This window comes from Pinus tabuliformis, chromosome 9 (genome assembly GCF_031772625.1).
Source record: "Pinus tabuliformis cultivar Carrire ecotype Pingquan chromosome 9, CPIR1, whole genome shotgun sequence".
NCBI lineage: Eukaryota > Viridiplantae > Streptophyta > Pinopsida > Pinales > Pinaceae > Pinus > Pinus tabuliformis.
The window spans coordinates 2,018,335,109-2,018,360,087 of NC_142307.1; positions in this window are offsets into that span (position 1 = coordinate 2,018,335,109).

Sequence of the window (24,979 nt, forward strand, 5' to 3'; positions counted from 1 at the left end):
AAACCTCCATTTCTCTATCCACAGTTAAGGCAGAATATATTGCAGTAGCATCATGTTGTACTCAAGTCTTATGGATGAAGCAAAATCTCAAGGATATTCAAGAAAATGGTGATCAACATATACCCATCATGTGTGACAATACCAATGTTATCAATATCTCAAAAAACATTGTTATGCATTCTAAAACAAAGCACATTCCTATCAAATATCATTTTTTTTAGAACAAGTTGCTAATCAAACTGTCAAATTGGAATATATTCCAACAAAAGAACAAATTGCAAACATATTTACTAAACCTCTACCCAGAGAAAGTTTTGAACATATTAGAGAAAAAATGGGCATAATTTCTTCCTCACAAGGGGGAATGGTTCACTAATTTCAACCAAGAAGCATGTTGGTGACATGGGGAGTTCAAGGAAAGAATATGCATTAGTTTAGGGGAATTGTATTCCCTTTGTCATGAATGTCAAAGCGGGGAAATAAGCAGACATCATGAGAATAAGAAGAACAATCAACAAGCAGATAGGGGCAGTCTAACCCAAGATCATCAATGACTAGCAGATGTCTAGTGGTGTTTCCATCAATGCCAAAGGGGGATATTGTTTCTCATATGTTGTCATTAATTTCAACTACAATCATTAATTTCAAGTGACGTCAAGTTCAAGGGGAGATTATTGAGTTTTCATGAATGATGTTTATTTTTTCTTGGTTGTTTCCAATAAGCTTATGATGACATGGTTCTTTGCTGAAGTAACCTATCTTTGAAAAAAAAATGTCTATGGAAAATTGGTCAAAAGCATAGGAATAGTGCTTAGCTGGATGTCCCTCTCGAAGATCTTTCTAATGGTATATGGAACTTAGCCTAACCCCCAAAGGATGAAGAAAAATCAGAGTTTGAAGTGTTGAATTGCAGTCATTGTTCCAAAGGCTCAAGGTTTAGTTAGGGCCCCACCTCATCATATCGATGCCATTTGACAGCAGAAGGACGAAACACTCGCTGATGGTCGATGGGTGGCAAGTGGTGGAGTGGAAAAGTGTTGGTCATAGTGCCCATTCACTAAGGTGCTTAGTGGCAAGAGCCCAGGCGCTTATCAGACCACCAAGTTTAATAATGTGCACACAACAATGACGAGCGGCAAGTGGTGGAGTGGCAAGGCATTGGTCACAGTGCCTGGTCACCAAGAAGTTGGCGTCAATGGCCCAAGCGCTTATTGGATCACCAGGTCTAACAATGTGCACGCAATAGCACTGGGCAGCTAACGATGGGCAATGAAGTGGCAAGGCCCCCAGTCACAACCCCATGCTTACAAAAAATTGGCGGCAAGTGCCTGAGCACTTATATGACCGCCTAGTTCAAAGGATTGACTCACAAAAAATGAGCCACGAGCGGTGGCCGACAAGGCCCCTGGTCATATTCCCTAGTGATAGGGTGCTTGGCTTAAGCACCCAAGTGATTTTCGGACCACTGGGTCTAAAATTTGCATGCAAAACAACGATATGCAATGGGAAGCAAGCCTCGCCACACTTATTGAGGAAACAAGTGGAAAAATAGGTGGTAGGCCAATGACATGCCCAATGAATAGATGACACATGGTGGTGACCTATACAAGATGACACATGACACTTTATGGTCGTGACATGTGGCATGTGGATTTGGCATTTTTGGTTGGCCAAACGGTCCTTTTTTTAGTGACACATGGCTGAAATGATGTGGTAGCTTGAGGAGATGACACATGGTAGTGACCTGGAAAGTCATGTTACATTATGGATCCCCCATTAGACTATTCAGTCTACGAGCAATGAGTGGTGAGTGGCAAAGCGGTGGAGCAGTAGATGACAAATGGAGAACTTCCCATCAAGTGCAATTCGACAAACAACAAACTTCAAAACCCTCCCCTCTCATTAAAATTTGGAAAAGTAGGGGGGCTTGAAGTGGCGTCTATGTCGTTGGATCTGATTAGATGATAAGATTAATTGGTGCACTTGAAAAATGCAAAGGTTACTTAAATCGCAAATCTAAAAAATTACAGACCCCCCTCGTTAAAGCTCAAACAAGCAAGGGTACCCTAAAGTGAATTTTCTATCATTGATTCGAATAAGGTAAATTGGCGCATCTCAAAAGATGGTGATGGTTTAACACTGGGTGACAAGTGAAGGATTGGCTCAACAATCAGACGTATGGGGTGACAGTGGAGCCCTTGGAGCTAGATTTCACATCAAGAAATGTGGATTTAAGGGAATGCGTGTTTGGTCGAGGGCCTATTATATGGTCACATTGAACCAAATCAAAGCCCCCAAGGGTCCAATGAGTCATTAAACTGAGCAGAAGTCATTAAAAACATATTCTGGATTTATGGATGGTCCTTCATGTCATGTCAACTTTTGCATGATTTGATGACTTAGTAAAGTATAAATAAATAAAATTAATTTGGAATCTTAGTGGATTCGATCGATTGAGATAGAAGAGGTTTTTATTAGGAGTAATCATTTGTGGTGGTTTTGTGGTGTGGAAAGTGCAAAATAAGTATGAGGCATGAAATTTGTGGAGGGTGCGTGATCGTAGAAGAGGTCAAAATAAAAAGTCAAGGAATACATGCAAAGCCATTCCATTTGAATGCAATTGAATGTTGTATAATGTAGGAGAAACACATAAGGATTATGGATGAAACTGAGCTGAAGATACAAATTAGGGAGTGATGTGCAGAACATAGGAACACCACAATAGAAAGCTAAAGACATAAACAAAGGATTCAATGAAGCACTTTTGGTTGGTGCCGGTAAACATTTCTCAGGGTTGGTGCTAGTAAAACATTTCATGGGGTTAGTTCCTCCTTCTAGTTGGTGCCAAAAAATGAACGTAATAATAGGTTGGTGCCTACCAAATGATTAGTAATAAAATAAATTTTATATATCTTGTGTATTTTTCATGTTGTTGATATGATTAATATTATATGTGCATTGAAGTGTTTTGATTGGTTAAAATGGGCCATTATATCGATTCACCCCCCCCCCCTCAGTATATTCATATTTTCGACATACTTCAGAATTTTATGGCCATGCCATATAAGCCCGAAGGATGTGCTTTATAGCATTGTAAATCCATGTGGGTGTGTGTTATTTGTGTAAGTGACTCTTATATCTCCATTGGTATGGACAACCATGGCTATTCTTGGTATTGTTTGTTTCATGATATGTCTGCATCTATGGCATTGTTGACTTCCCCTTGGTGGGTGGTAACTCCTTGGCTTGATGGATATTCTTATATCCTAGAATGGTGTGTGGGTATCATAGAATAGGCACTGCTAGAAATCATGATTTAAGGGAGCACTTGCAACAATAAATCCTTTCAAGTGTGATCACCATATGTACTTTCTTTGACATAATCCCTTTTGATCTTAATGTGCCCCCTATCCCACATGTGCCTTGTGTCGTATCTATTTTGCACTCTCTTCTAGTCTTGGATTTGCATCCTCATAGTATCACAATTCCCAATGCTCTTGCTTCTCTCGAGGCATCATGCTACAAGTTTTGAGGAAAAGAAAGTGCACATTTGATTCTTTATGCCTAGATTAACCAATTGTATTTTGAAGCAGTCAGAACACACTCACAAAAATCTAGTTATAGAAATGGACCTTGTTTTGGGGTAAATGGGCTTTCCATGTGGCATTGCAAGCAACATAATTTGAAGCTAAGTGATGAAGTGGACAAGGAAGATGTGGCAAGTAGGTGACTTGTACAAGCCAAATCATCTCAATGCTCTAGCCAAGGTGAAATATCCAAGCACTTGTACCACGTGTGCCATGACATCATTCTCTTTAGTGTTAATCCTGATGGATTAAAGGAAAAATATGAGGGACAATATTGGAATGTTGGAGATTTAAGTGCAAATTTGGAGCCTTGAAGAGCTAATTATCAAGTACCAAGTGTAATTTACTCCAAGAAAGGGTAAATATCTTCCTAATCAACCATGCCATTAGCATTTGAAGCAAGAGTAGCAAGTCGAATTCATCAAATAAGGCAAGAAAGGTCCCTTCAAGCTAAATGTTGAGGCAATAAGTGAGCAAGTAAGCCATGTAAGAAAACCACTCAGAAAATTCACTAGAATTCAAATTTCTCTTGTATAACTTTCATCAAACACTTTGCCAACACTCAGGTTGCAATTCCAAAAAGAAAGTGTACTCACTCAGCAAATTCATCTCTGATTTTTATGAATAGCAACACAAATGACAAATTTTGAGCTTTTAAATAAGAAAATAACTTGGGAAACAATGAAAATGTACTCAAAAATTTTAGACAAAAGTCCCAAGAAAAAACCTGGAGGGTTTGGGAGAGGGAGGATTTTTATTATTATCCTTCAACAATCAAAGTTTACATAGTACAATTCACCCAACAATGAAATTATAGACTTATCTTGATTTTCGAGCCATAAAACAACCCCCAAATCAATTGTATGACCTGCCTCAAATTTTTTGCCTTATGTTGTCCCAATTGTACAACCTCTACAGAGTGTATAGCCACAAAATCAACACCAAAAATGCCTTGGAAAGCATGTAAATATTTGTTGTACAGTACGACACTTTCTCATCAATTTGTGCCCCTTCTTTGCCTCTATTTTCATGCCTCTTGACTATTGTACGAACTAATTTTTCTCTATTGTATGATCTCTAATTAATCTCACATTGCCTTGGGATTAGTGTCAACACTCTTGTCTTGAATTCATGCCACTTAACTATTATACTCAGCAATTGGGTCCTCCTTCCTTCAGCTCAACCTTCTCTTTTCACATGAGTCTCTCACTCAACAATTAGAATGGATCTTCACCTTGGTATTTGTGCCACTATAGAGCCAAGAGAGGGTGTCCTTTGGCCTTGCACTTAGTCTCCAAGATCAAAGGCTAAGATTTAATATTAGACCCACTTGATCCAATGATTGTGTTTTAATCTCTCATTGACATCAATAAAGTGCACTTTTCTCATTAACTTTATATCTCGTAAAGTTAAATTAAACCCCAAGTCACTTTAGGAAAATTTCCCACATGCTAGCTCCAAGCCTATGTGGAAAACACTTTTCCTAGCTAACTTCTAACACTCCCTCTTAGATAGGAAAGTGTTCTTCACCACTCTCATTTTGTCCCAAAAAAATACAAACTTTCCATTCACAGGTGATTTCGTGAGAATGTCCACAACTTGCTCATCAGTGGAAATGTATCTCAGCCTTATTGCTCCTCTTTGGACATGATCTTGAATGAAATGATATTCGATGTCAATATGTTTGCACTAATCATGAAATATTGGATTATCTGAGAGTTTGATGCAACTCTGATTATCAGATTATATCGCAGTGGGCTCCAACTGTTATCCAAATAAATTCATCAACAACTTGCAAAGCCATATGGCCTCACAACTTGCCTCACTAGTTGTCATGTATTCAACCTCTGGAAAACTCAGTGCCATTGATTGTTGTTTTTTGTTGAGGCATGACACAATTGTTGAGCCCAAATTGAATCAACATCAAAATGTACTCTCCCGCTCCACTGCACTCCCTACCCAATTTAAATCTATGTATTCAACTAAGTGGACCCCATCCCCTCACACATAGTCCAGTCCATAGTCCACTATCCCTTGCAAGTATCTCAACACATGTTTTTTTGTAGTCCAATGCACTCTCCTATGCTCCACCGGATACTAACGGAGAGTGTTAAAAACAAAACACAAGTCTACCCTGATGTTAACCAGATACATCAACAACCCAATGAGCCGATAATATAAACTAGGATCCACCAACTCTCCTTCATAAGTGTTAATATTCTAGAAGTTGGTGATTATTTATGTAACCATAGGCCTGCAACCCTCCATCCCAAATATCCTCAGGATATTAATTGCACACTTTCCATGTCCTAGAAAGATCCTACATCCCTAGAAAATAGTGCATCAGTCCAAGGTCCTTCATCTCATACTCTTAAGCAAGATCATGCTTGTATGCATCTATTAGTCTCTCCTCTCCTGTCATGAATAAGTCATATATGTATAGTACAAAAATGAGGGGCCCTCCTCCAATACAAATGTAATACATGTTTGGATCTGCCTAACTCTTTTCGAAACCAATTTGTTGCAAGTATTTATCCATGAATACCAGCATCCTGGAGCTTGCTTCAACCCATACAATGCCTTATTCAATCATCACACATGAGACTCTCTCCCGTAAATCTCAATGCCATATGGTTGCTTACTATACACCTCCTCTTGTAAAATTCCATTCAGAAATATAGTCTTCACATCCATCTAGTGGATCTTCCACCCCATCTCTGCTACAATGGAGATCGCTACTTTGATCAAAGTGTATTAAGAAACAGGTATGAATGTCTCATCATAATCAACTCGCTCCACCTGTGAAAATCCTATCACCATAAATCGTGCTTTTTACTTCTCTATGTTTCCATCCACATCATATTTGATCTTATACAACTACCTAGAATTCACAAATGACTTCCCCTCTGGTCTCAGTACCACCTCCCAAACATCATTCTTCATGATGGAAGCATACTCTTCCACCATGGCATCTCTCCATACATGTTGATTTGTTGCCTCCTCATATGAAGAAGGCTTTTCCTCTTAGATGTTGCTCACCATAGCCAAATAACTACAGAACCTCTTTGGTGGTTTACTATTATCATTTTCCTTATGTTAATGTATTTTTCCTCTTTTGACTTATTATTCATTTTAATAATAATTTGATATTGTTATTTCTAACGATATATATAGATATAGATATAGATATGTATGTGTATGTGTATGTATACATATACATATACATATATTCCTATATTTTTTAATTGATTAAGTTTTATTTATTTATTTATTGTTTGAGGTTATTTTCCTTATTAAATTATTAAATGTTTTCTTGCAGCTTTCTAATTTTTCGTCTTATAACCCTTTTTTAATTACTTTTACTTTTAATTTTAATTATTTCTTTTTTATATATTTTTTATAATATTCATTTGAATTCCCTTTTAGTTATATTCTTTTCTGAATTAGGATTTTTCTTTTTCTTTTTCTCTTTCATTAATTAGTTCTATTAATTTATATTATTATTAATTTAATTTCAATTGTTTATTTTTAAATATGTATATTTACTCTTCTTCTTTTTGTATGTTTTCTTACTTATTTAGGTTGACTTTCTAATGTTTTAATAAATTATTAATTTAATATTTTTGCTTGATTTATTTCTAATGTTTCTCTTTGATTTTTTCATTGAACTCTCTGAACCGTCTCTTCATTATTTATCTCTTATTAAATCAGTCCTTCGTTTATGTCCTGATGATGAACCACAATTGAGGGTTTGAAATGTTGACCCCAAAAACATTAATGTGATTAATACGGAAGATTCATTATTTATCATTATGAGTCACAAAAACCTAAATTCTGAGATCCTTAGCTTCTTTCGAGAGCTCATGTAGCCTCTTGAACTTTCTTCCTCAATGCAGTGGCATAATCCTATTGGTCCTCCTCATATAAAAAAGATGTAGATGAAAAATGTACACTCGAATACTGTCCACCAGTGCTCTGAGACGTTGAACTAGGTGTGTTAGTACCTTGTGAACTAACAATCTAGGATCCAGTAACAGATGAAACTAGTGTAGAACCAGTGCTAGATGAACTCATACCTCATAAACTTTGTGGCTTATTGGTATGAGGAAATTGTACCTAACTGCTCTCCCTCCAAATATCTTTGGAAGGCTCTATCCTCCTCAAATCTCACATTCTTCCTCAAAACAATCTTTCTCAAGCAAGGGTTTTATATACAGTAAGCCTTCGAAGTCTCGTTATACCCAACAAGGATACCCTTTTCAACATTGGGTTCTAGTTTCTTCCTCTTCTTTGAAGGGACATGTGACCATGGTAGGCATGCAAAGGTCTGAAAGTTCCCAACCTCGGGCTTCTTCCCATAGAAATCCTCCTCAAGGGTTTTCCTCCCTAGTGCATGATGTAGACTCATGTTTTGAACATATATTGGGGCATTACAAGCCTCAACCCAAAGAAATAATGGTAAACTCTGATCATGCAACATAAATCTAGTTACTCTCGTAACCCCATTCTCAGCAACCCCATTCTACTGTGATTTTTAAGGAACTATCAAATCTCTCTTAATGCCTTCCTTCTCATAGAACTCTGTGAAGGAAATTTAGGTATTATCATCCCCATTATCCGACCTCAACACCCAAATATTCCTCCCTATTTGGTTCTCCACGGGATCTTTGAACTCTTGGAACTGCCTGAAGCCCTCACCCATGGTCTTCATGAAGTAGATCCAAGTCTTCCTGGAGAAGTCATATATGAATATAACATAATACTTATAACCACTAAGCGAGACTTAATACATTGGACAACATAAATCAGAATGAACCAACTCAAGCATACTTGTTGTCTTACTATCACTGTTTGGAAAAGCAGCCTTTGTGTACTTCCCAAGAGCAGACACTCTGAACACATCCTCATGCTCCATGTTGAACTTAGGAAATCATGTGACAATCTCCCCCAAAATCCTGAGAGCTCCATGATGTAAATGAGCCATCCTCCTATGCCATAGCTCACATATATCTCTGTTATTGCTGCTACTGTGAATCAAGGCATGGCTAGGCTAAAACATGAGCCTGTACAACTTCCCTTGTCTGATCCCAATCACTTTGGCCGAAGTGATGTTGGACCCCTTAGGGTAGATGAGTACTTGTCCATGTCTAAACAACACCTCAAATCCCCTATCCTCTATGGCAGAAACTAAAATCAGGTTCTTCTTCAACCCAAGGACATACAAAACATCCCTCATTGTCATAGGTGATAGAGACTCCCTCTCAAAATAAATAGTCTCATGCCCAACTTCCCTGACCGTGGTGTCATCTCCAAGTACCACCTCACAAATAACTCCATCCTCTCTGAGATTAGTAAAGCACTCTCTAACACCAAACATATGGCATGAGGCTCCACTATCAATATACCAAGCATATAAGGAATTTGTACTAGAGCCAAGACAAGTAATCAATAAGAACTCCTCAAATCGCATGGAAAACTCAACTACCTCCGTTGAAGTTGCAACCCACTTCTTCTTATTTCGTAAAGTCACTGCATAATGTCCCGTCTTATGTAAAGCGAAGCATTTAACTTTGCTCATATCCTTCTTCTACTCACCCTTCTTCTTGGCCCCATCCTTGGGCCCCTTCTTGAATTTCTTCTTGCCCTTAGCTACAAGGGCCACATTCTCCTCATCATCTCCAAGTTGCTAGCTAGAAGAGAAACCCCCAAGCCTTAATTCCTCCTGCTTTAAATCATCCCATATTTTTTCCCTATCAAGTAAGTTCTCCCTAGCAACAACAAGGTTCTTCCCAAATTACAAAAGCATGGGTCTTACATGTGATTTGAGGAATCACATGGTCTTTGACTACATCAGGAAGAATCTCTTTTCCTTCATTGTCTTCTTATTGTAGGCTTCCAATTAAACTAGATCTTCAGGAACAATACACACATTCTGTGTGATATCCCACACCTCATTCTCTTTCAATATTAGCACAATCATTTCCTTCCATGCACTAAAATTTGAAGCTCCCAATATGTCATCAAAACTCAAACAAGTAGTCATGACAAAAGCAAGAAATACCCTTCAATTGATGAGAAAAAATTGAGTACAAGGTGATGTCCCAATTATTGATTCAATATGAATAAACAAGCTATGATACCATGTAAGAAAACTACTCAAAAAATTCACTAGAATTCAAATTTCTCTTATATAAATTTCGTCAAACACTTTGTTAACGCTCAGGTTGCAATTCCAATCAGAATTACACTCAGAAAATTGCATTCACTCAAAAAATTCACTTCTAGTTTTTATAAACAACAACATAGATAAAAAATTCTGAATTTTCAAATCATTAAATAACTTAGGAAACCATGAAATTGTATTCATAAATTTTGGATAAAAATTCTTGGAAAAACCTCAGAGGGAAAATCAGTTTGGGAGAGGGAGGATTTTTATTATTATGCTTTAACAATCAAATTTTACACAGTAAAATTACATATTTATTTCAAATTTTTAGCCACAAAACAACCCTCAAATCAATTGTACAACTTGTCTCGAATTATGTGCCCTTTATTGTCCAAATTGTATAGCCTATATGGACTGTGCAACCACAAAATCAACACCAAAAATGCCTTGGAAAACGTGCAAATAGTTGTTGTATGGTACAATACTTCCTCAGAAATTCATGCCCCTTCTCTCCCTCGATTTCCATGCCTCTTGATTGTTGTACGAACCACTTTTTCTATGTTGTTTAGTTTGCAATTAATCTCACACTACCTTGGGATTTGTGTCAGTACTCTTATCTTGAAATTCATGCCACTTGACTATTATACTCAACAACTCATCATCCTTCCTTCAAGTCAACCTTATCCCTTTGCATGAGTCTCTCACTCAACAATTAGAATGGACCTTCACCTTGGGATTTGTGTCATTATAAAGCCATGAGAGGGTGTACTTTGGCCTTCCACCTAGCCTCCAAGATCAAGGGCTGAGATTTAATCTTGGGCCCTCTTGATCCAATGGTTATGTTTTAATCTCTCATTGACATTAATAAAGTGAACTTTTCTCATTAACTTTATATCTCATAAAGTTAAATTAAACCCCAAGTCACTTTAGGAAAATTTCCCACATGCTAGCTCCAAGTCTATGTGGAAAACACTTTTCCTAGCTAACTTATAACAAGCCCCCAAGGGCTAAATCAACCAAAGCAAGGTCAAAGAAAAATTATTATCAAGCAAGGCAGTCATTGGATTAATGGAAGGAAATATAAGGAGGTTGAGTCCCCTTGAAACAAGTAATAGAACATTGCAAACAAAGTTAATAAAACATGTTGGTTATATAAAGTCCCCAAGGTAATTTCAACCATCTAGAAGTCAATTTTGAGCCTATTTTCAAGAAATTTTAACCCTAGTACAGCTAGTTGTTTGCAACCAAGGAGGTTGACTCCTCAATTTTGATGCCCAAGGATTAAACAAGAAAGTTTTTGTTGCGAGAAAAAAGTCTTCCTTAAGTCAAGTGAAAGGGTTCCAAGCAAGGAAATTTGACATTCCAGGAAAAATTAATCCAAATTCAAGCAAGCTAAGTCACCCAAGGAATTCATCCACTTAACCCTAGCAGCTAGACTTGCCCCAAGTCATTTGAAGGTCAAAGTTTAGTCAAATGAAGTCATTGCACCACCAAGAGAGCTGATTTTTCAAACAAGCCAGCCATGAAGACACAAGTGGAATGTTTGGTCAATAGAGGTCAAAACGACCCTCTTGGGCCTCTTTGTTGTAGCATGATTACCTCTTTTAGGGTTTATCCAATGTAAAATTCGGAAAAATAAAAAAATAAAAAAATAAATAAAAAATAAATAAAATAAAATAAAATAAATAAATAAATAAATAATAATAATAATAATAATAATAATAAAATAAAATAAAAAAATAAAATAAAAAATAAAAAATAAAAAATAAAATAATAATAATAATAATAATAATAATAATAATAATAATAATAAAAAATAAAATAAAAATAAAAAATAAAAAATAAAATAAAAATAAAAAATAAAAATAAATAAAAATAATATATATATATATATATATATATATATATATTTCTTCACTTAGCCTTCAAGATTTTGTGCATGGAAAGTTTCCTTATTTTTAGAAGACCAACTAGGATATTTTGAAGAATCTCATCTATATATATAGACCTTCTCCCCCTTGGAAAATCATTGTGAACTTGTTGAGCTACCTAATACAATGTGGATTTTTCATCAAACAAAAGGGTGTACATGTGAATTCTCTTCTTTTGTTTGGTTGATCAAATATTTTTTAAAGGAAATTTTTGGAGCAACACAAAGTTACTACAAGGCTAAGCTAATTGATCCAAGAAGTCTTGGAAGAGGAGGTCTAGGGTTCATCTCACACTTTCTCTTAATTCATTCAAGGTATTTTTGTTCTCTTTTGGGACATGATTCGCTCTCCCCTCTAGAGGTAAATAACCTTATCTTCAATAATTTTTGATTGCTTGGTTGGAGGATTCTCTTCTTCGAAGGCCCTCCTAGTGGAATTTTTGTTATATTACTTGTCTTGTTTTGGATGCTAGAGTTATATCCTTGGTGTTCACCTGGTTTATCATTGAGATATCAAATCAAGAGAGGACATAATTATGTGTCCTTGACTCTTGTGGAACAAGGATCATATCCTTATTCCAACAATTTGCAATCATTTTATTTACAAAATTATATATCAAAATCTCTTATCTTTTTTGTAAATTTGTAGTTAGTCTTAAATACAAAAACCCTAAAATAATTTACATATTAAAAAAACAAATTATTTCTTGTACTAAATCTAGAAAAGATATTTCAATAGTGAATATATTCACTTAATCGTGGTTTACATTACTTTTATTGATTATATCATTGGTAAAATCACGAAAAAAAATTGCAATTTGGGAAGCACTAAGCCCTAAGGTTGTACACACCCCTTTAATCTGTTTTGTATTTCTATACTAATTACATTTCCAAGTGTTTTGAACCTAATTACAGGTCCTGGAAATAATCTACAACAATTGTAAGTGATTAAAGGCCCTGCCCTGTGATACATGAAAATCAAGATAAAATATTGTGTATCCTTTGAAATTGATCTAAAGAGGTTTTTCATTTACTAATTGTTACTATTATATCATATATTGGTTGTCTAAAAATATTTGCAAGTCTGATCATTGTTTTTGGTCAAATAAATTTTCCGCCCTCGCGGTTGTGGGCTCATTTATGGGTAGTTGTATTGTTGATTTATCATATTTCAAACTACTTACCCAAAATTCTATGCTCAATGGAAATATTTTTTATAATACTAACATCTCTAACAAATTCCCTTGAGTTTTAGGTTCACTAAAGCCTATTTTCATGCCCCTGAAGTGGTCTATGTTTGTTGGCCTGCAACACTCATCAGAAATATTAAAGTTACAGGTCTGAACAACAAGTATTATATCTTCTTACAACCTTAAATAACATGTATAAGAACTCTAATTTGTCTTCTATTGTGTTAAGAAGCTATCATGCTCAATTTGTGGTGTTTCGTGTTCATTTTCTTAGCATATTGAGTATCTTTTCATCATTGGTTTGCAATATTAACTTGTTGTTACATCATAAATCATATTAGAATTTGGTTATTTAACTAACTCCTACCTCTTCCATATATTTCATTTCGGCATTATTCTATCATTTCTTGGTTGATTTATTGTGTGTAGGGATATTGTTTATGCAATTTAGTGGGAGGTGGTCTAAAACAAGAGTGATACATTGAGGTGACATTGGGCATACTCCTAATAGGACTCTCCATGTAGCAGTATCTGTTGAACATTGTCAATACTGCTAATTTGAGTGGTAACAGGACCATTAGAAGTTAGGGATCAAGAATTTAAGATAGATAAAGGTTGAAGGATGAATTACATGCCTCATTATTTCCTTACTCAACGTTATGTTGCCTGATATTCTAACTCCCCATACTCCTCCCCATTTTAAATAATGGAATTTACTATCAAGTTAAATGGTAGTATTAAATTCATATATTCTAGATTGATATGGACATCATTTGACACATAATCACATTTGCCACCCTCTGCACTCATTTGAAATCGCATTCATCATATATTGTAATAATAAAGGAGGAGTAATGCATAACCTAGAGAAATTGTCTCTTGAAATAGTCCTTCCCTTTTTGAATTATTATTGAGTATGAGAAAGGAGGTGGATTTTTCATTCTAGAACTAGAGTCATGGTAGAAGGCATAAAATGCTTGTCATAACATTGGACTAGCTAAAAGAAGAAAATAAAATCATATGGGATGAGATGGGACCCAAATTAGAAGTTAACTACTAAAAAATATTGGTAGACAATAAAGATTCCATATAAGATGGCATGGTATTAATGCAATATAAAATTCAAGAGGGCTTTGCTACTCTTAATAAAGTTATACTTAAAGTTTTAACTCATGGGAAAGATGGTAAACTTGAATGCTTCCATTATGTATATTCAAGAGTGAAGCAATGATGTTAAAGAAAACTAGACATCAAAAACAAGCTCAAAGAATTTCCATTCACTAGGGGATAAATGGTTTGAGTACTAAGAAAAGCTATGGGAACTTGGCATCTCTAAATCCATTATCTTCGGCAACAAGAATTTTATCCTAGGGAATCTCTTTCCTCATCACCTCTCTACACTTTGATTGAATAAAAGAACTATGAACATAATACTTATGTTATAATAATGATCTATTGGTTCCTATGGTTTAAATTCATCATCTTGAGGTTTCTCATCTTATTAGCTATAATGTTAAATCTAGAAATACTAAAAGTAGTTCCCGCGTGTTTTTTTATTATTAATATTAAGATAGTTGGTCTAATAATTATGTTTGTAGGAATGAAAAACAATTTGAACAAGATGAGTTGTGAAGTAGCAATTCTTTGTTCAAGAGTGAGTGTCAAGAGACATTGGATATGTACGAGAGAGAAGGTAGAATCAGAATAACGACCATGAGTAGGCTTTCTACTTTGGAAAAACATTATGGATCATTTTTTAGCAATAACTTTTCTTTGCAAATTCATCGTTGCAAAGTAGTAACAATAAAAATTGCAGAGAGGGAAGTTTTTTCTATGTGCAATAGTAAGGAGGCGAGCTAGAGGTTTTTGTTTCCCATTTCCATTTTTATCTAACCCCTCCTCCCAGAGGCTCTCTGTGAAATTGAGAATGGCATGATTGCATTCTATGTCATTTTTTTTGCACGGGAGGGAAACATTTGTAGATACAATGTATTACTAATTTGCTTAATCAATATCGAAACTCGAATACTTCGCCATATAATAAAAACACTTCACATATGTTGTCCACTTGCTTTTTCTTCACTAACCACATATGCAACAAATTTATTTCTTACTAACAATAACTCTTCACATCATAATTGTTATGTTTCTATTTATTTGTTTATATATCATTTTACACAATATATTGTTTGCTTGAGTGGCTTCACACAAGCCTAAACCATTTGATGATTTTAATTAGGATAACTATTTTCATTTTTCTTCCTACTAATATGTGTTTGTATTAAGAACACTTGTTGTTACAATATTTTGCGAAGACATGAGAAAGATTATGAATTTGTAATGTGATATGCAGGAAAAAAATTGCGATGAAGCAAGTGCCACAAAAGAATTTCTTATCACTACAAAGATATGAACCCTTAGTTGAAGGTATTAAATAATTACATCGTGATATTATTCAAGGTATTACCAAGTGGGTAGAAGAATACAATTGAAGTGATGAAATCCCCATCCATGCAAAAACAAAAAACCATGTGTAGAAAAAAAATGTGATGAAGCAAGAAACATGAAAGCATTTCTTATCACTGCAAAAAATATGACTTCTTAGTTGAAGTTATTAAATAAACATGTCATTATATTAGTCAAGGTATTGCCAAGTGGGTAGAAAGAATACAATTGAAGTGATGAAATCCCCATCAATACAAATCTACAAACCCATATGTAGTATCAAGTGTTGACCATTTCATGAGTCCATATTTGTCATTTTCATATTATTTTTGTGTGGCAAGTCCTAAATAAAATTAATAGTGAATGTTGAAAAATACTTTATAAGATAGTAAATGAAACATGATGATACTAGCATGAATATAAACTACTAATTTCACATAAATTAGAAAAAGCACAATAATCCAAATTTTTGATGAGTTTATATAATATCTTAATTACATCGACTATTCCTCAAAAAGCACCAAATGTCATTGTTCCTTACTCCATGAAATTTTATAACAAGTAATTTACACCACCACAAAGACCTAGTAATATAAATTAGTAAGCTGTGTGTCCATGTATATATATATATATATATATATATATTAATATAAATTAGTAAGCAGTGTGTCCACATACATATATATATATATATATATATATATATATATATATATATATATGTGTGTATAGTAATATAAATTAGTAAGTAGTGTGTCCATATATATATATGGACATATGGACATATGAATATATATATATATATATATGGGGACATGACATATATATATTACCAGATCAAAGACAACCATATATATTTAATGCAATATTGCATACTTAATTGTATTGATGTCATTAAATATCAATTATTCTGTCATGTTGCTTCAATTAAATTATTGGTTAAAAGATGGTGATATATCAAAAATATAGTTTAAATGTTTTATATTTTAGGTTTTTTTTGGCATGTTTTTCAATCAGTTCATCAAAAAATTAGTAAGAATTTGTTAGAATTGCATATTTGAGTTGTTGAATTTGTATAATCTAAATGCCTTAATGATTTTTTAGAGGATTAAATTCATTTATGCATTCAAAAATGCAATTTAAAACATAAAAAAATTATGATCTCAGAAAGAATTATATTATTGAATTTTGATGAAAAACCAAAAATGTAAAACATTTAGACTCTACATATTTCACCATGCACTGATAACTTCCTAATATGATTCATTTGCTATTGTAATCATTAATCTATTTATCAATCTTCATTCTTCAATTCCTGGTTTGACTTATGGTGGGTAACGAAGGAAAAAGAAGAAGAAGCTCGAGAATATCAACATTTCAAAATAAAGTGACCAAACAAATTTCAATCAAAATTATGTAAGAATAACTAGCAACCAATTATGACAATTTTATTTCAAATATATCCACGACACAAACATTATAGAGTAAAAATGAAGACACTAACATAGTACATGTCACACACCTAATGAAGTGGTTAATATAGGAAAACAATAAATATAGATAACAATAATTGGCTATAAACTATATATCTAAAAACATTTAATATTTAAAATTAATACTAATTTAAAACTTAGTATTAATCACCTTATAAGTTTTCTTCTAATTTCTTAAATTGAAACCACTTACTTCATCTGTGGTCTTAAATGAAATGAAATTAAATTAAATATATATATATATATATATATATATATATATATATATATATATATAATGTTCAATAAATTATGATAGTAAAAACTTAGAATGGTATAGAAAGTAAAACCATAAATTTATATACAAATCAATTAAATAAAAAATGATAAATTGACAGCATGGACTAATAAGACCTAGACCTACTAACTTTTTGATCACTTTTATAAATAAATATACTATATACCATATAAATAACAACTTCTCACATTCGGTGTGATACTCACCTATAAAAAAATACAGTTTAAAATACTTTATAAAGTTTAAATATATTTATTAAATTGTTTAATATGTGATTAAAATTATTTTAGATTGCAAAATAATTCAACTACAATCTTTTTCTTTTATTTACATATAAATGGCTTTACTTAATATTATTTATAAATTATATTGTTTTTTAGTGAGGGAAAAAAATACAGTCTAAAATACTTTATAAAGTTTAAATATATTTATTAAATGTTTAATATGCGATTAAAATTATTTTAGATTTCAAAATAGTTCAACTACAATCTTTTTCTTTTATCTACATATAAATGGCTTTACTTAATAATATTTATAAATTATAACTTAATAATATTTATAAATTATATTATTTTTTAGTGAAAAAAATAATAATAATAATGAATAATATATAATAAGTTCATAAGCGGGCCTGGAGTATGTCCTAAAACTACTTCTGCTTGGTTAAGAGCTCGTTTTCCTTGGACGTAAGGAAACAGGTTAACGGCCCAAGACCCAGAGGTGTCTGGCAGGAGTGAAAGCCTGCTCCCTTATGGACCACCAGCGGGTTATTCCAGGTGGTGTAGTTTTTCCTTGAATGATAGTGATGTGTCAAACTAACATTCGCAGTTAGCAGCTAGAGATGGCTATCCTCATTGTTAGTTTGACAAAACTGAGTTATGATAAGTTTTCCCACATTTAAATATATATATTAAGTTCGTGAGAAAAAAAGTATAAATAGCGCACTAACTCGTTTTTGTCCCTAATTGGTAGGGTGGAGTGTCCACTTAGACATTTCTAAACCTGAACACAATTTAATTCCAAAAGAATTTTATAGCAATAATTCATTTTATTGACTTTCTGGTGCATGATAAGATTTATTGAATTTTTTTAAGCATTATGTGAGCCCAAATTTAAAGTTTGAACTTTTGAGAAATATGGTGAAGAAAAGTTTAGTTGTTTGTTTTAAGGGTTAGTTAATTGGATTTTAGTTTAAATGGTTGTGAGATGAGTACTATTGTTTTAATCTGAACTTTTTTAAGTGATATGTTAAGTTTTTATGAATTTTTTAAAGTGATATGTTAAGTTTTTAAGAAGTGTATTTGTTGTAATTTTTATTTTTATTTTTTTATTTTTATTTTTTATTTTATTTTTTTTTGTTAATTTAGTTATGTATTTTTAAGAATTTATGGTTTATTTTGGGTATTATTTTTAAAATGAGAACACTGAACTAAGAATTTAGAGTTTATTTTGAGTATTATTTTCGAAATGAAAAGAAAAATTCAAAAAACACTTGAATGAATATCGAAAAATTATTTTTATTTTTAATTAATATTTCATAATTACATTATTAGTAATCGAAAACCAATTTGAAAGGTGCACAATAACTTTTGGGCTAATGTTTACACAAATATTAAAAATAGGAATTAATAAATTTTCCTTTTTCCTCCATAGTAACACTAATGGAGACAATTAATAGAGATTCTTGGTGTCGGTGATGTTATCTAGCTCATAATGGGTTTTGTAAGAGAAATTAAGAAATACAAAGAAATTATGGATCCATAATATAACGCTATTGGAAAGGAAGTGAAGACCTGTAGATACGTCATTTTGTTTAATGGTCCATCAAAGGATCGACATAGGAGGCAATGCCAGATTCTTTCTTTTATTATATCGCCTTCTAATAATGAGTTAAATTACTCGAGATTCATGTTAGAACTAAATGATTGCATATTCAAAATTTGGAATTGTTTATATGAGCAAATAGGAAAAAGAGTTTCAAACTAGTGCTATAGATGGTTAACTAGGGGAGTTAGGCCATGTGATGCTTCGTCCTAAGGTCCTCTACCAAAACTAAATTCTCCAATCTCAAATACAATAATTGGGCAATAATTTATTTGCAACTTTTCAACAAAAAAAAAAATTACCATTTAAATTTTATTTCCTACAATTAAATAGTGAACATTTCATTTCAATCACTTACATGAGTAATCTATAAATAGAGGAATACATGTCCCAATAGCCTGGTTGAGATGCGCCTGAGCTCCTGATCCTGCTAAGATGTTCCTCTTGACTACCAACTGGATTTACCTCCCAGCCAACTAGGAAGTATTTCCTAGCCCAAGAAACCTCCACAGGTTCCCTAGCCCTCCGAGCCCAAGTCCAACCAAATGTAGTGTGTCCAAGATAAACAATACTCTCCTTCTCTCTCTTCTCCCTTCTACACCTTCCTCCCAAAAAAAATCCTCCAAAACCACAACCAAACCAAAACAAAAGCAAGACCCAGGGATCCCCCCTTTTATGTTGCCTTCTCTTCTCCACCTCCACCACCTCTCATTAATGTCATAATTTCTCCCTCATCCTTAAATTTGACTTCTCTTCTCCCAAGTAAACATGAGAGGACATTTGGGGATGTGATATGAATATAAAATTGGGTAATTAATTGGAGAGGACCATGTCTTCTCCCAAGTAAATATTTTGGGGATGAGAGATGAATATATAAATTGGTAATTAATTGGAGAGGACCATGTCTTCTCCCAAGTAAATGTGAGAGGACATTTTGAGGATGAAGTATGAATATATATATTTTGGTAATTAATTGGAGAGGACTATGTCTTCTCCCAAGTAAATGTGAGAGGACATTTTGGGGATGAGGTATGAATATATATATTTTGGTAATTAATTGGAGAGGACTATGTCTTCTCCCAAGTAAATATGAGAGTACATTTTGGGAATGAGGTATGAATATATATAATTTGGTAATTAATTGAAGAGGACTATGTCTTCTCAAAATTTAAAAATTTGGGGAGGCAAATTGGGAATAATAACAAAATTTATATCAGTACTAAATTTACAGTTTCATCAATGTAGGGATGTACCAATATTTCTTGATAATTATAAGTCAATATTTTAAGGTGATTTAAACCCTAGTAAAATTTTCATGATAAGATTTAGGCGTTACATACACTCCTCCTTCAGGAAAAATTGTCCCGAAGTTAGAGTGTGAAAGATACAAGGAGTTCAAAGCAGTTTGGAAATAAGGCATATCAAAATAGAGAGAGTTATAGTAGTAAAATTTGATAAGTCAGACAATGACATTATGTTCCATCAAGAGTCTCCAATTGATCTATATCCTCCTATCCTTTCCGACCTACTTCCATTCCCACCCTATCCATCCTCTGCTGCTATATACGGTGGCATCGGCTATACCAATCTAACCACTGATAAAACCAACATGGCGGAAGCGTCGACTATATCAACCTAACTTCCCCAATAGGAAACTGGCAATCGTCATCACACATCTAGGGGAGCGTGTCCATCACTGCCCTCCCACGATTCCAGGTTTGGAGGTTACACGGTGGGAAATACCTCCACCCCTCCTCACAACTAGGGTCAACACCCTAATATGGACCACACTATAGCGCTGGTTGGATACTTGTCATTGAATAATCCAGTCAGGTAGTCTTGTCACCTGTCATTCACATTTTACCCATGTCATAAGAGTGCATATCCAGTAGATACAAAATGTAATAGAACAATGTACATTATACCTTTCCCCATGAGATGTCTTGACCTTCCCCTAATGGAAGAGTAGATCTTGGCTATCATATAGTTCTTTCCAATCTGTGGGTTAGCTCTCATTCATGCATTTATATAACAACAAGATATATATAGATAAGTGATATTTAAACATCATTTTATGTCTAGTATACACATGTCAATATTGCAGTTCATACTGGAAATAAATCATAATTTCACTAAGTCATTCATTAAATAAATCATATCCACTTGAGCCATACATGAAACAACAATAATTCTGATAAGTCACACACTAGATAATTCATCACTAAGTGAGTCATACATTAGGCCATACATCAAACATTTCCATCATCAATACCAAATCCATCAAATGATTTATATAAGTAGTTTCACATGTCCAACTAAATGCATCAATATTAAATAAAGTTTATAAATAAATAACATGGAACTGCAAAATAGAACCTTAGCATAGGTAGTTGTCTAAGTCAAAAATGGGCATCAAAGATGCTCAAAAAGTGAGGGGTAGTTGCAATGTATAGTCTTTGCATCCTCCTCGGTAGCAAATCTTGGGATGTAGTTGTCCCACTGGATCCTTATGAGTAAGTTGTATGGTATTGTAGAGAATTTACATTATGTGATCAATTTTTTTTATTTTTTTTTTAGCTAGGTCATTTAGTTCTTATATTCAAAGACCTCCTGTATTTTGGACCTAAATGTTTTCTTCTTGCAGCCTCCATATACCAAATGAAACAATGATTGTTTGAGAATTATTATATATGTAAAAGATTATGCTAACTCCTAGATATATAAAAAAAAAGTAGAGCTAGTTCGAATGAGAGTATCACAATTGTATCTATTTACACATTTGCATATTAGATTGACACTTTCTAAATTACCATTAGTTTAAGGGCTTGAGTGTTTTTTTTTAAGTTCTAATAAGTAAACACTATATGCAAAACACAACTAGATACTAAGGTGTGAAGCACAATTGAACACTGAAAAGTGAGAAATCCTATCTATGGACTTGTAATATTATGCAAAACATATTTAGAGACTCAATGAATCACAATTAAAAACTAAGTAAAGAAATTTTAATATTGTTAAAACATACCCTTGTAATGATTGTGAAGTGGAAAATAATTAGAGACTAAGATGTGAACAATTATGAAATAATATTCATGAATTTACATGATTGTAAGAGTTTGTGAATTCTCTTTCTTGATATTTTTATTTTGGGTTTTACATGGTTTTCATTGTCATTTACATTCCATAAATTATTTCATCCATCATCAATCATTTGCATTGATGGTTACAATAATTGACATCCTTTGGATCTTGTCACAATAATAAATACCAACACTTTGGATGGATTGTCATAACTTCTTATTCCATCCATCTTGAATAACCAAATATTTTTTTTTATCTTTTTTCTTTAATAACTGGAAAAGCATTATTCAAAAGTACCAATTCGACAAGAACCATGTTATTAAAAAAAAAATTATTTGTCCACTGCCTAAACTAAAATGTGGGACCAGATTGACAGTTGTTTCAAGACCTTTGCAGTTTGTCATCATGAACTCCCTTTTCAGCCTGTTCTCAATGCATAAACTATGAATGCATATTTGATGCCTCTCTGTGCAGTCCTATGCACCTCCATTTCTTTCATTCTAATTGATGCAAACTATCAGTTATTTGGGCTGTGAACAGTTTATCATAGAGAGATGGCTTGAACTATGAAACTGTCCTTTTCTCATCCAAGGTATAGTGTACCTTTGCAGTAGTGCATCTAAGCCTAAACTTTTCTTCTATCTCCATAAGGTTTCTTCTCATGATCATGCTTTACATGATGTCACAGCTCCATCACTTGGTGGTAAAATCTCTAGAGTGTTCTACCCATGCAACCATTTTGGAGGTTACCTGTGGCGAACCTCTTTCTCCCCCACACACCCTTTGGCTTAAATTGCTTGGTTAAGGGAATGATTATCTTGCAGCCTTTTTATCTCCTGCATAGAAAATATGCACATTCACACCTTGCATTGGACTTATACACAAAAATCATTCCAGTCAATATTTGCTAATGGGGGTTGCCTTCACTTATTAATACGATGGTTGTACTTGTGGTTGACTTTAATCAGTTTCCACATCTAAATTTTTGCATTATCATCAATAGAGACTTGTGGGTGCATTTTTATCCACAACCTGTTTGCATTCTTCCATGTGTCTTTGAATTTCAGCACATTCTAATTCCTGTGGTACAAAACAATCTACATGATGTGAATCCCATACTACTACACATGAACAATCCCATTTCTCATTTTGAACTTCTAAGAGAGGGGCCCGGCGCCATTTTCCACAAATAATGTCTGTTTTTTCTATTTCACCATCAAAGCAGACACCCCCTTTCTTGTAAATGGTGGACATGCATTGAAGCCATATTTCTTTTGAGCCTGGTGGAAGAGAATTTGCAGGTTTCCAGCCTTTCGGCCATCTATTATTCTTTAAATTTTCTTCTGCAAGTTCCTTTTCAAGAATTCTCTCCTTTAGTGATACTACAACTCCAAGAAATGGATTTTCTGGAGATTGTGAGATATTCCCTGTACATTCAGGTATATCTGCCTGGTATTCCTTACCAATTCGAACTTCTGTTGTATAGCTTGCATTCTTATTGCGCATATTTCTAATAGGATAAGAATACCTCGATTCTGTGTTGCAATTAGTAGAGACTTTTATTCTGTTCTTTTTTTCTTATAGTTTTGCAAGTTGGACAGAACCAATCTTGGACAGGTTTTGATTTTACTTTAGGTGTGAAACAAGACATGTGGAATGACTCTTCACAGATATCACATATCAGAGTCCTTGCATCCTCCAATCTATCACATATTTTACAAGTACGATGGCAAGTGCTATCACCGACAACTCCTGGATGCTCTGCATATGAAGGTGTTTGAGAAAACTGACCACATACTCCATACTTCTTTAAAATTGTCATGCACCAAGCCTTTTTAGGGTCAATATATTTACCCGTTGTGATATCAAAAGATGCACTTTTACCTGGCTCAAGCATCTTCAACTCTGTCATGGAGGGTGATCCTTCCACGTTATAAACACAATCTTTCTCATTATCTGACTTACTCCTAAAATGCCCTGCGTCAGGGCCGGAAAGAGTCCTTTTATTATTCTTCCTATGATACACTTTTTCAATATTTTCTCTCAGCCTTTTGACAGTCGATGATATTTTTGCCAATTTATAAGGATTGCAGTCCTCACCAGTTGACCTGTTATTCATATACCCAATCTGAGGGTCAGAAATAAGCTCTCTATCTTTCCTCTTCTGAATAACTTTGGTCTCAGAGAGTTTATCGCTTTTTTTAAATACCCTGTTTGAGCCATATTTTGGGATAAAATCATCTGATCCTTTTCAGCATTAAGTGTTGTATTGGAAACTTTTCAGTTTTATATGGCTCTACCAAACCATTGGTACTTGAGTAAACAAGGTCATTATGGTCTCCATAAGCCATATTAGTTGGATATGGCTTTTCCTATATCACAATGATGAAAAATTCTTCGTAAGCCACCTCTGAAGGGGATGAACGCAAATCTTGATCACATGGACATCAGGATCAGATGCATGAACACATTAAAGGGGTTCTATTGCTTCTCAATGGACCTCAATATCATACATCTATGGTCCTTTTTTTTGGAAGGAAGCTGAAGGATGCGAGCCTTGACATGTTCGTCTTCCTGATTCCTAGTGCAATATGAAGTGCTCCTTATGGGATCCTCCCTTGGCTTTCGACTTACATATTGAGCTGTCTTGTGACATGTGATACTTGGTGGACTTTGTCATTATGGTAAATGGACTTAGATACTTGGTGGACTTTGTCGTTATGAGTTGGTTTTAGGCTATCTGGTTGGTGGCATCGCCAGGCTTTGTCATTGCAGAATTGGGATTGTAGATCGCTTCTAAGTGCGTTGATCCAAGACTATCCTGCCAGTTGCATTACTTTTGTAACTATGGAACCAGTGTTTCAGATCATCCTTGATCTGAAACCTGTAATCGTTGAGGGTTATAGGTTATAAACTGGTGTCTCATCTTTTTTGTAGGTCAAAAGCATCTCTATAGACCAACTGCCTACATATAGATGCTATTTAC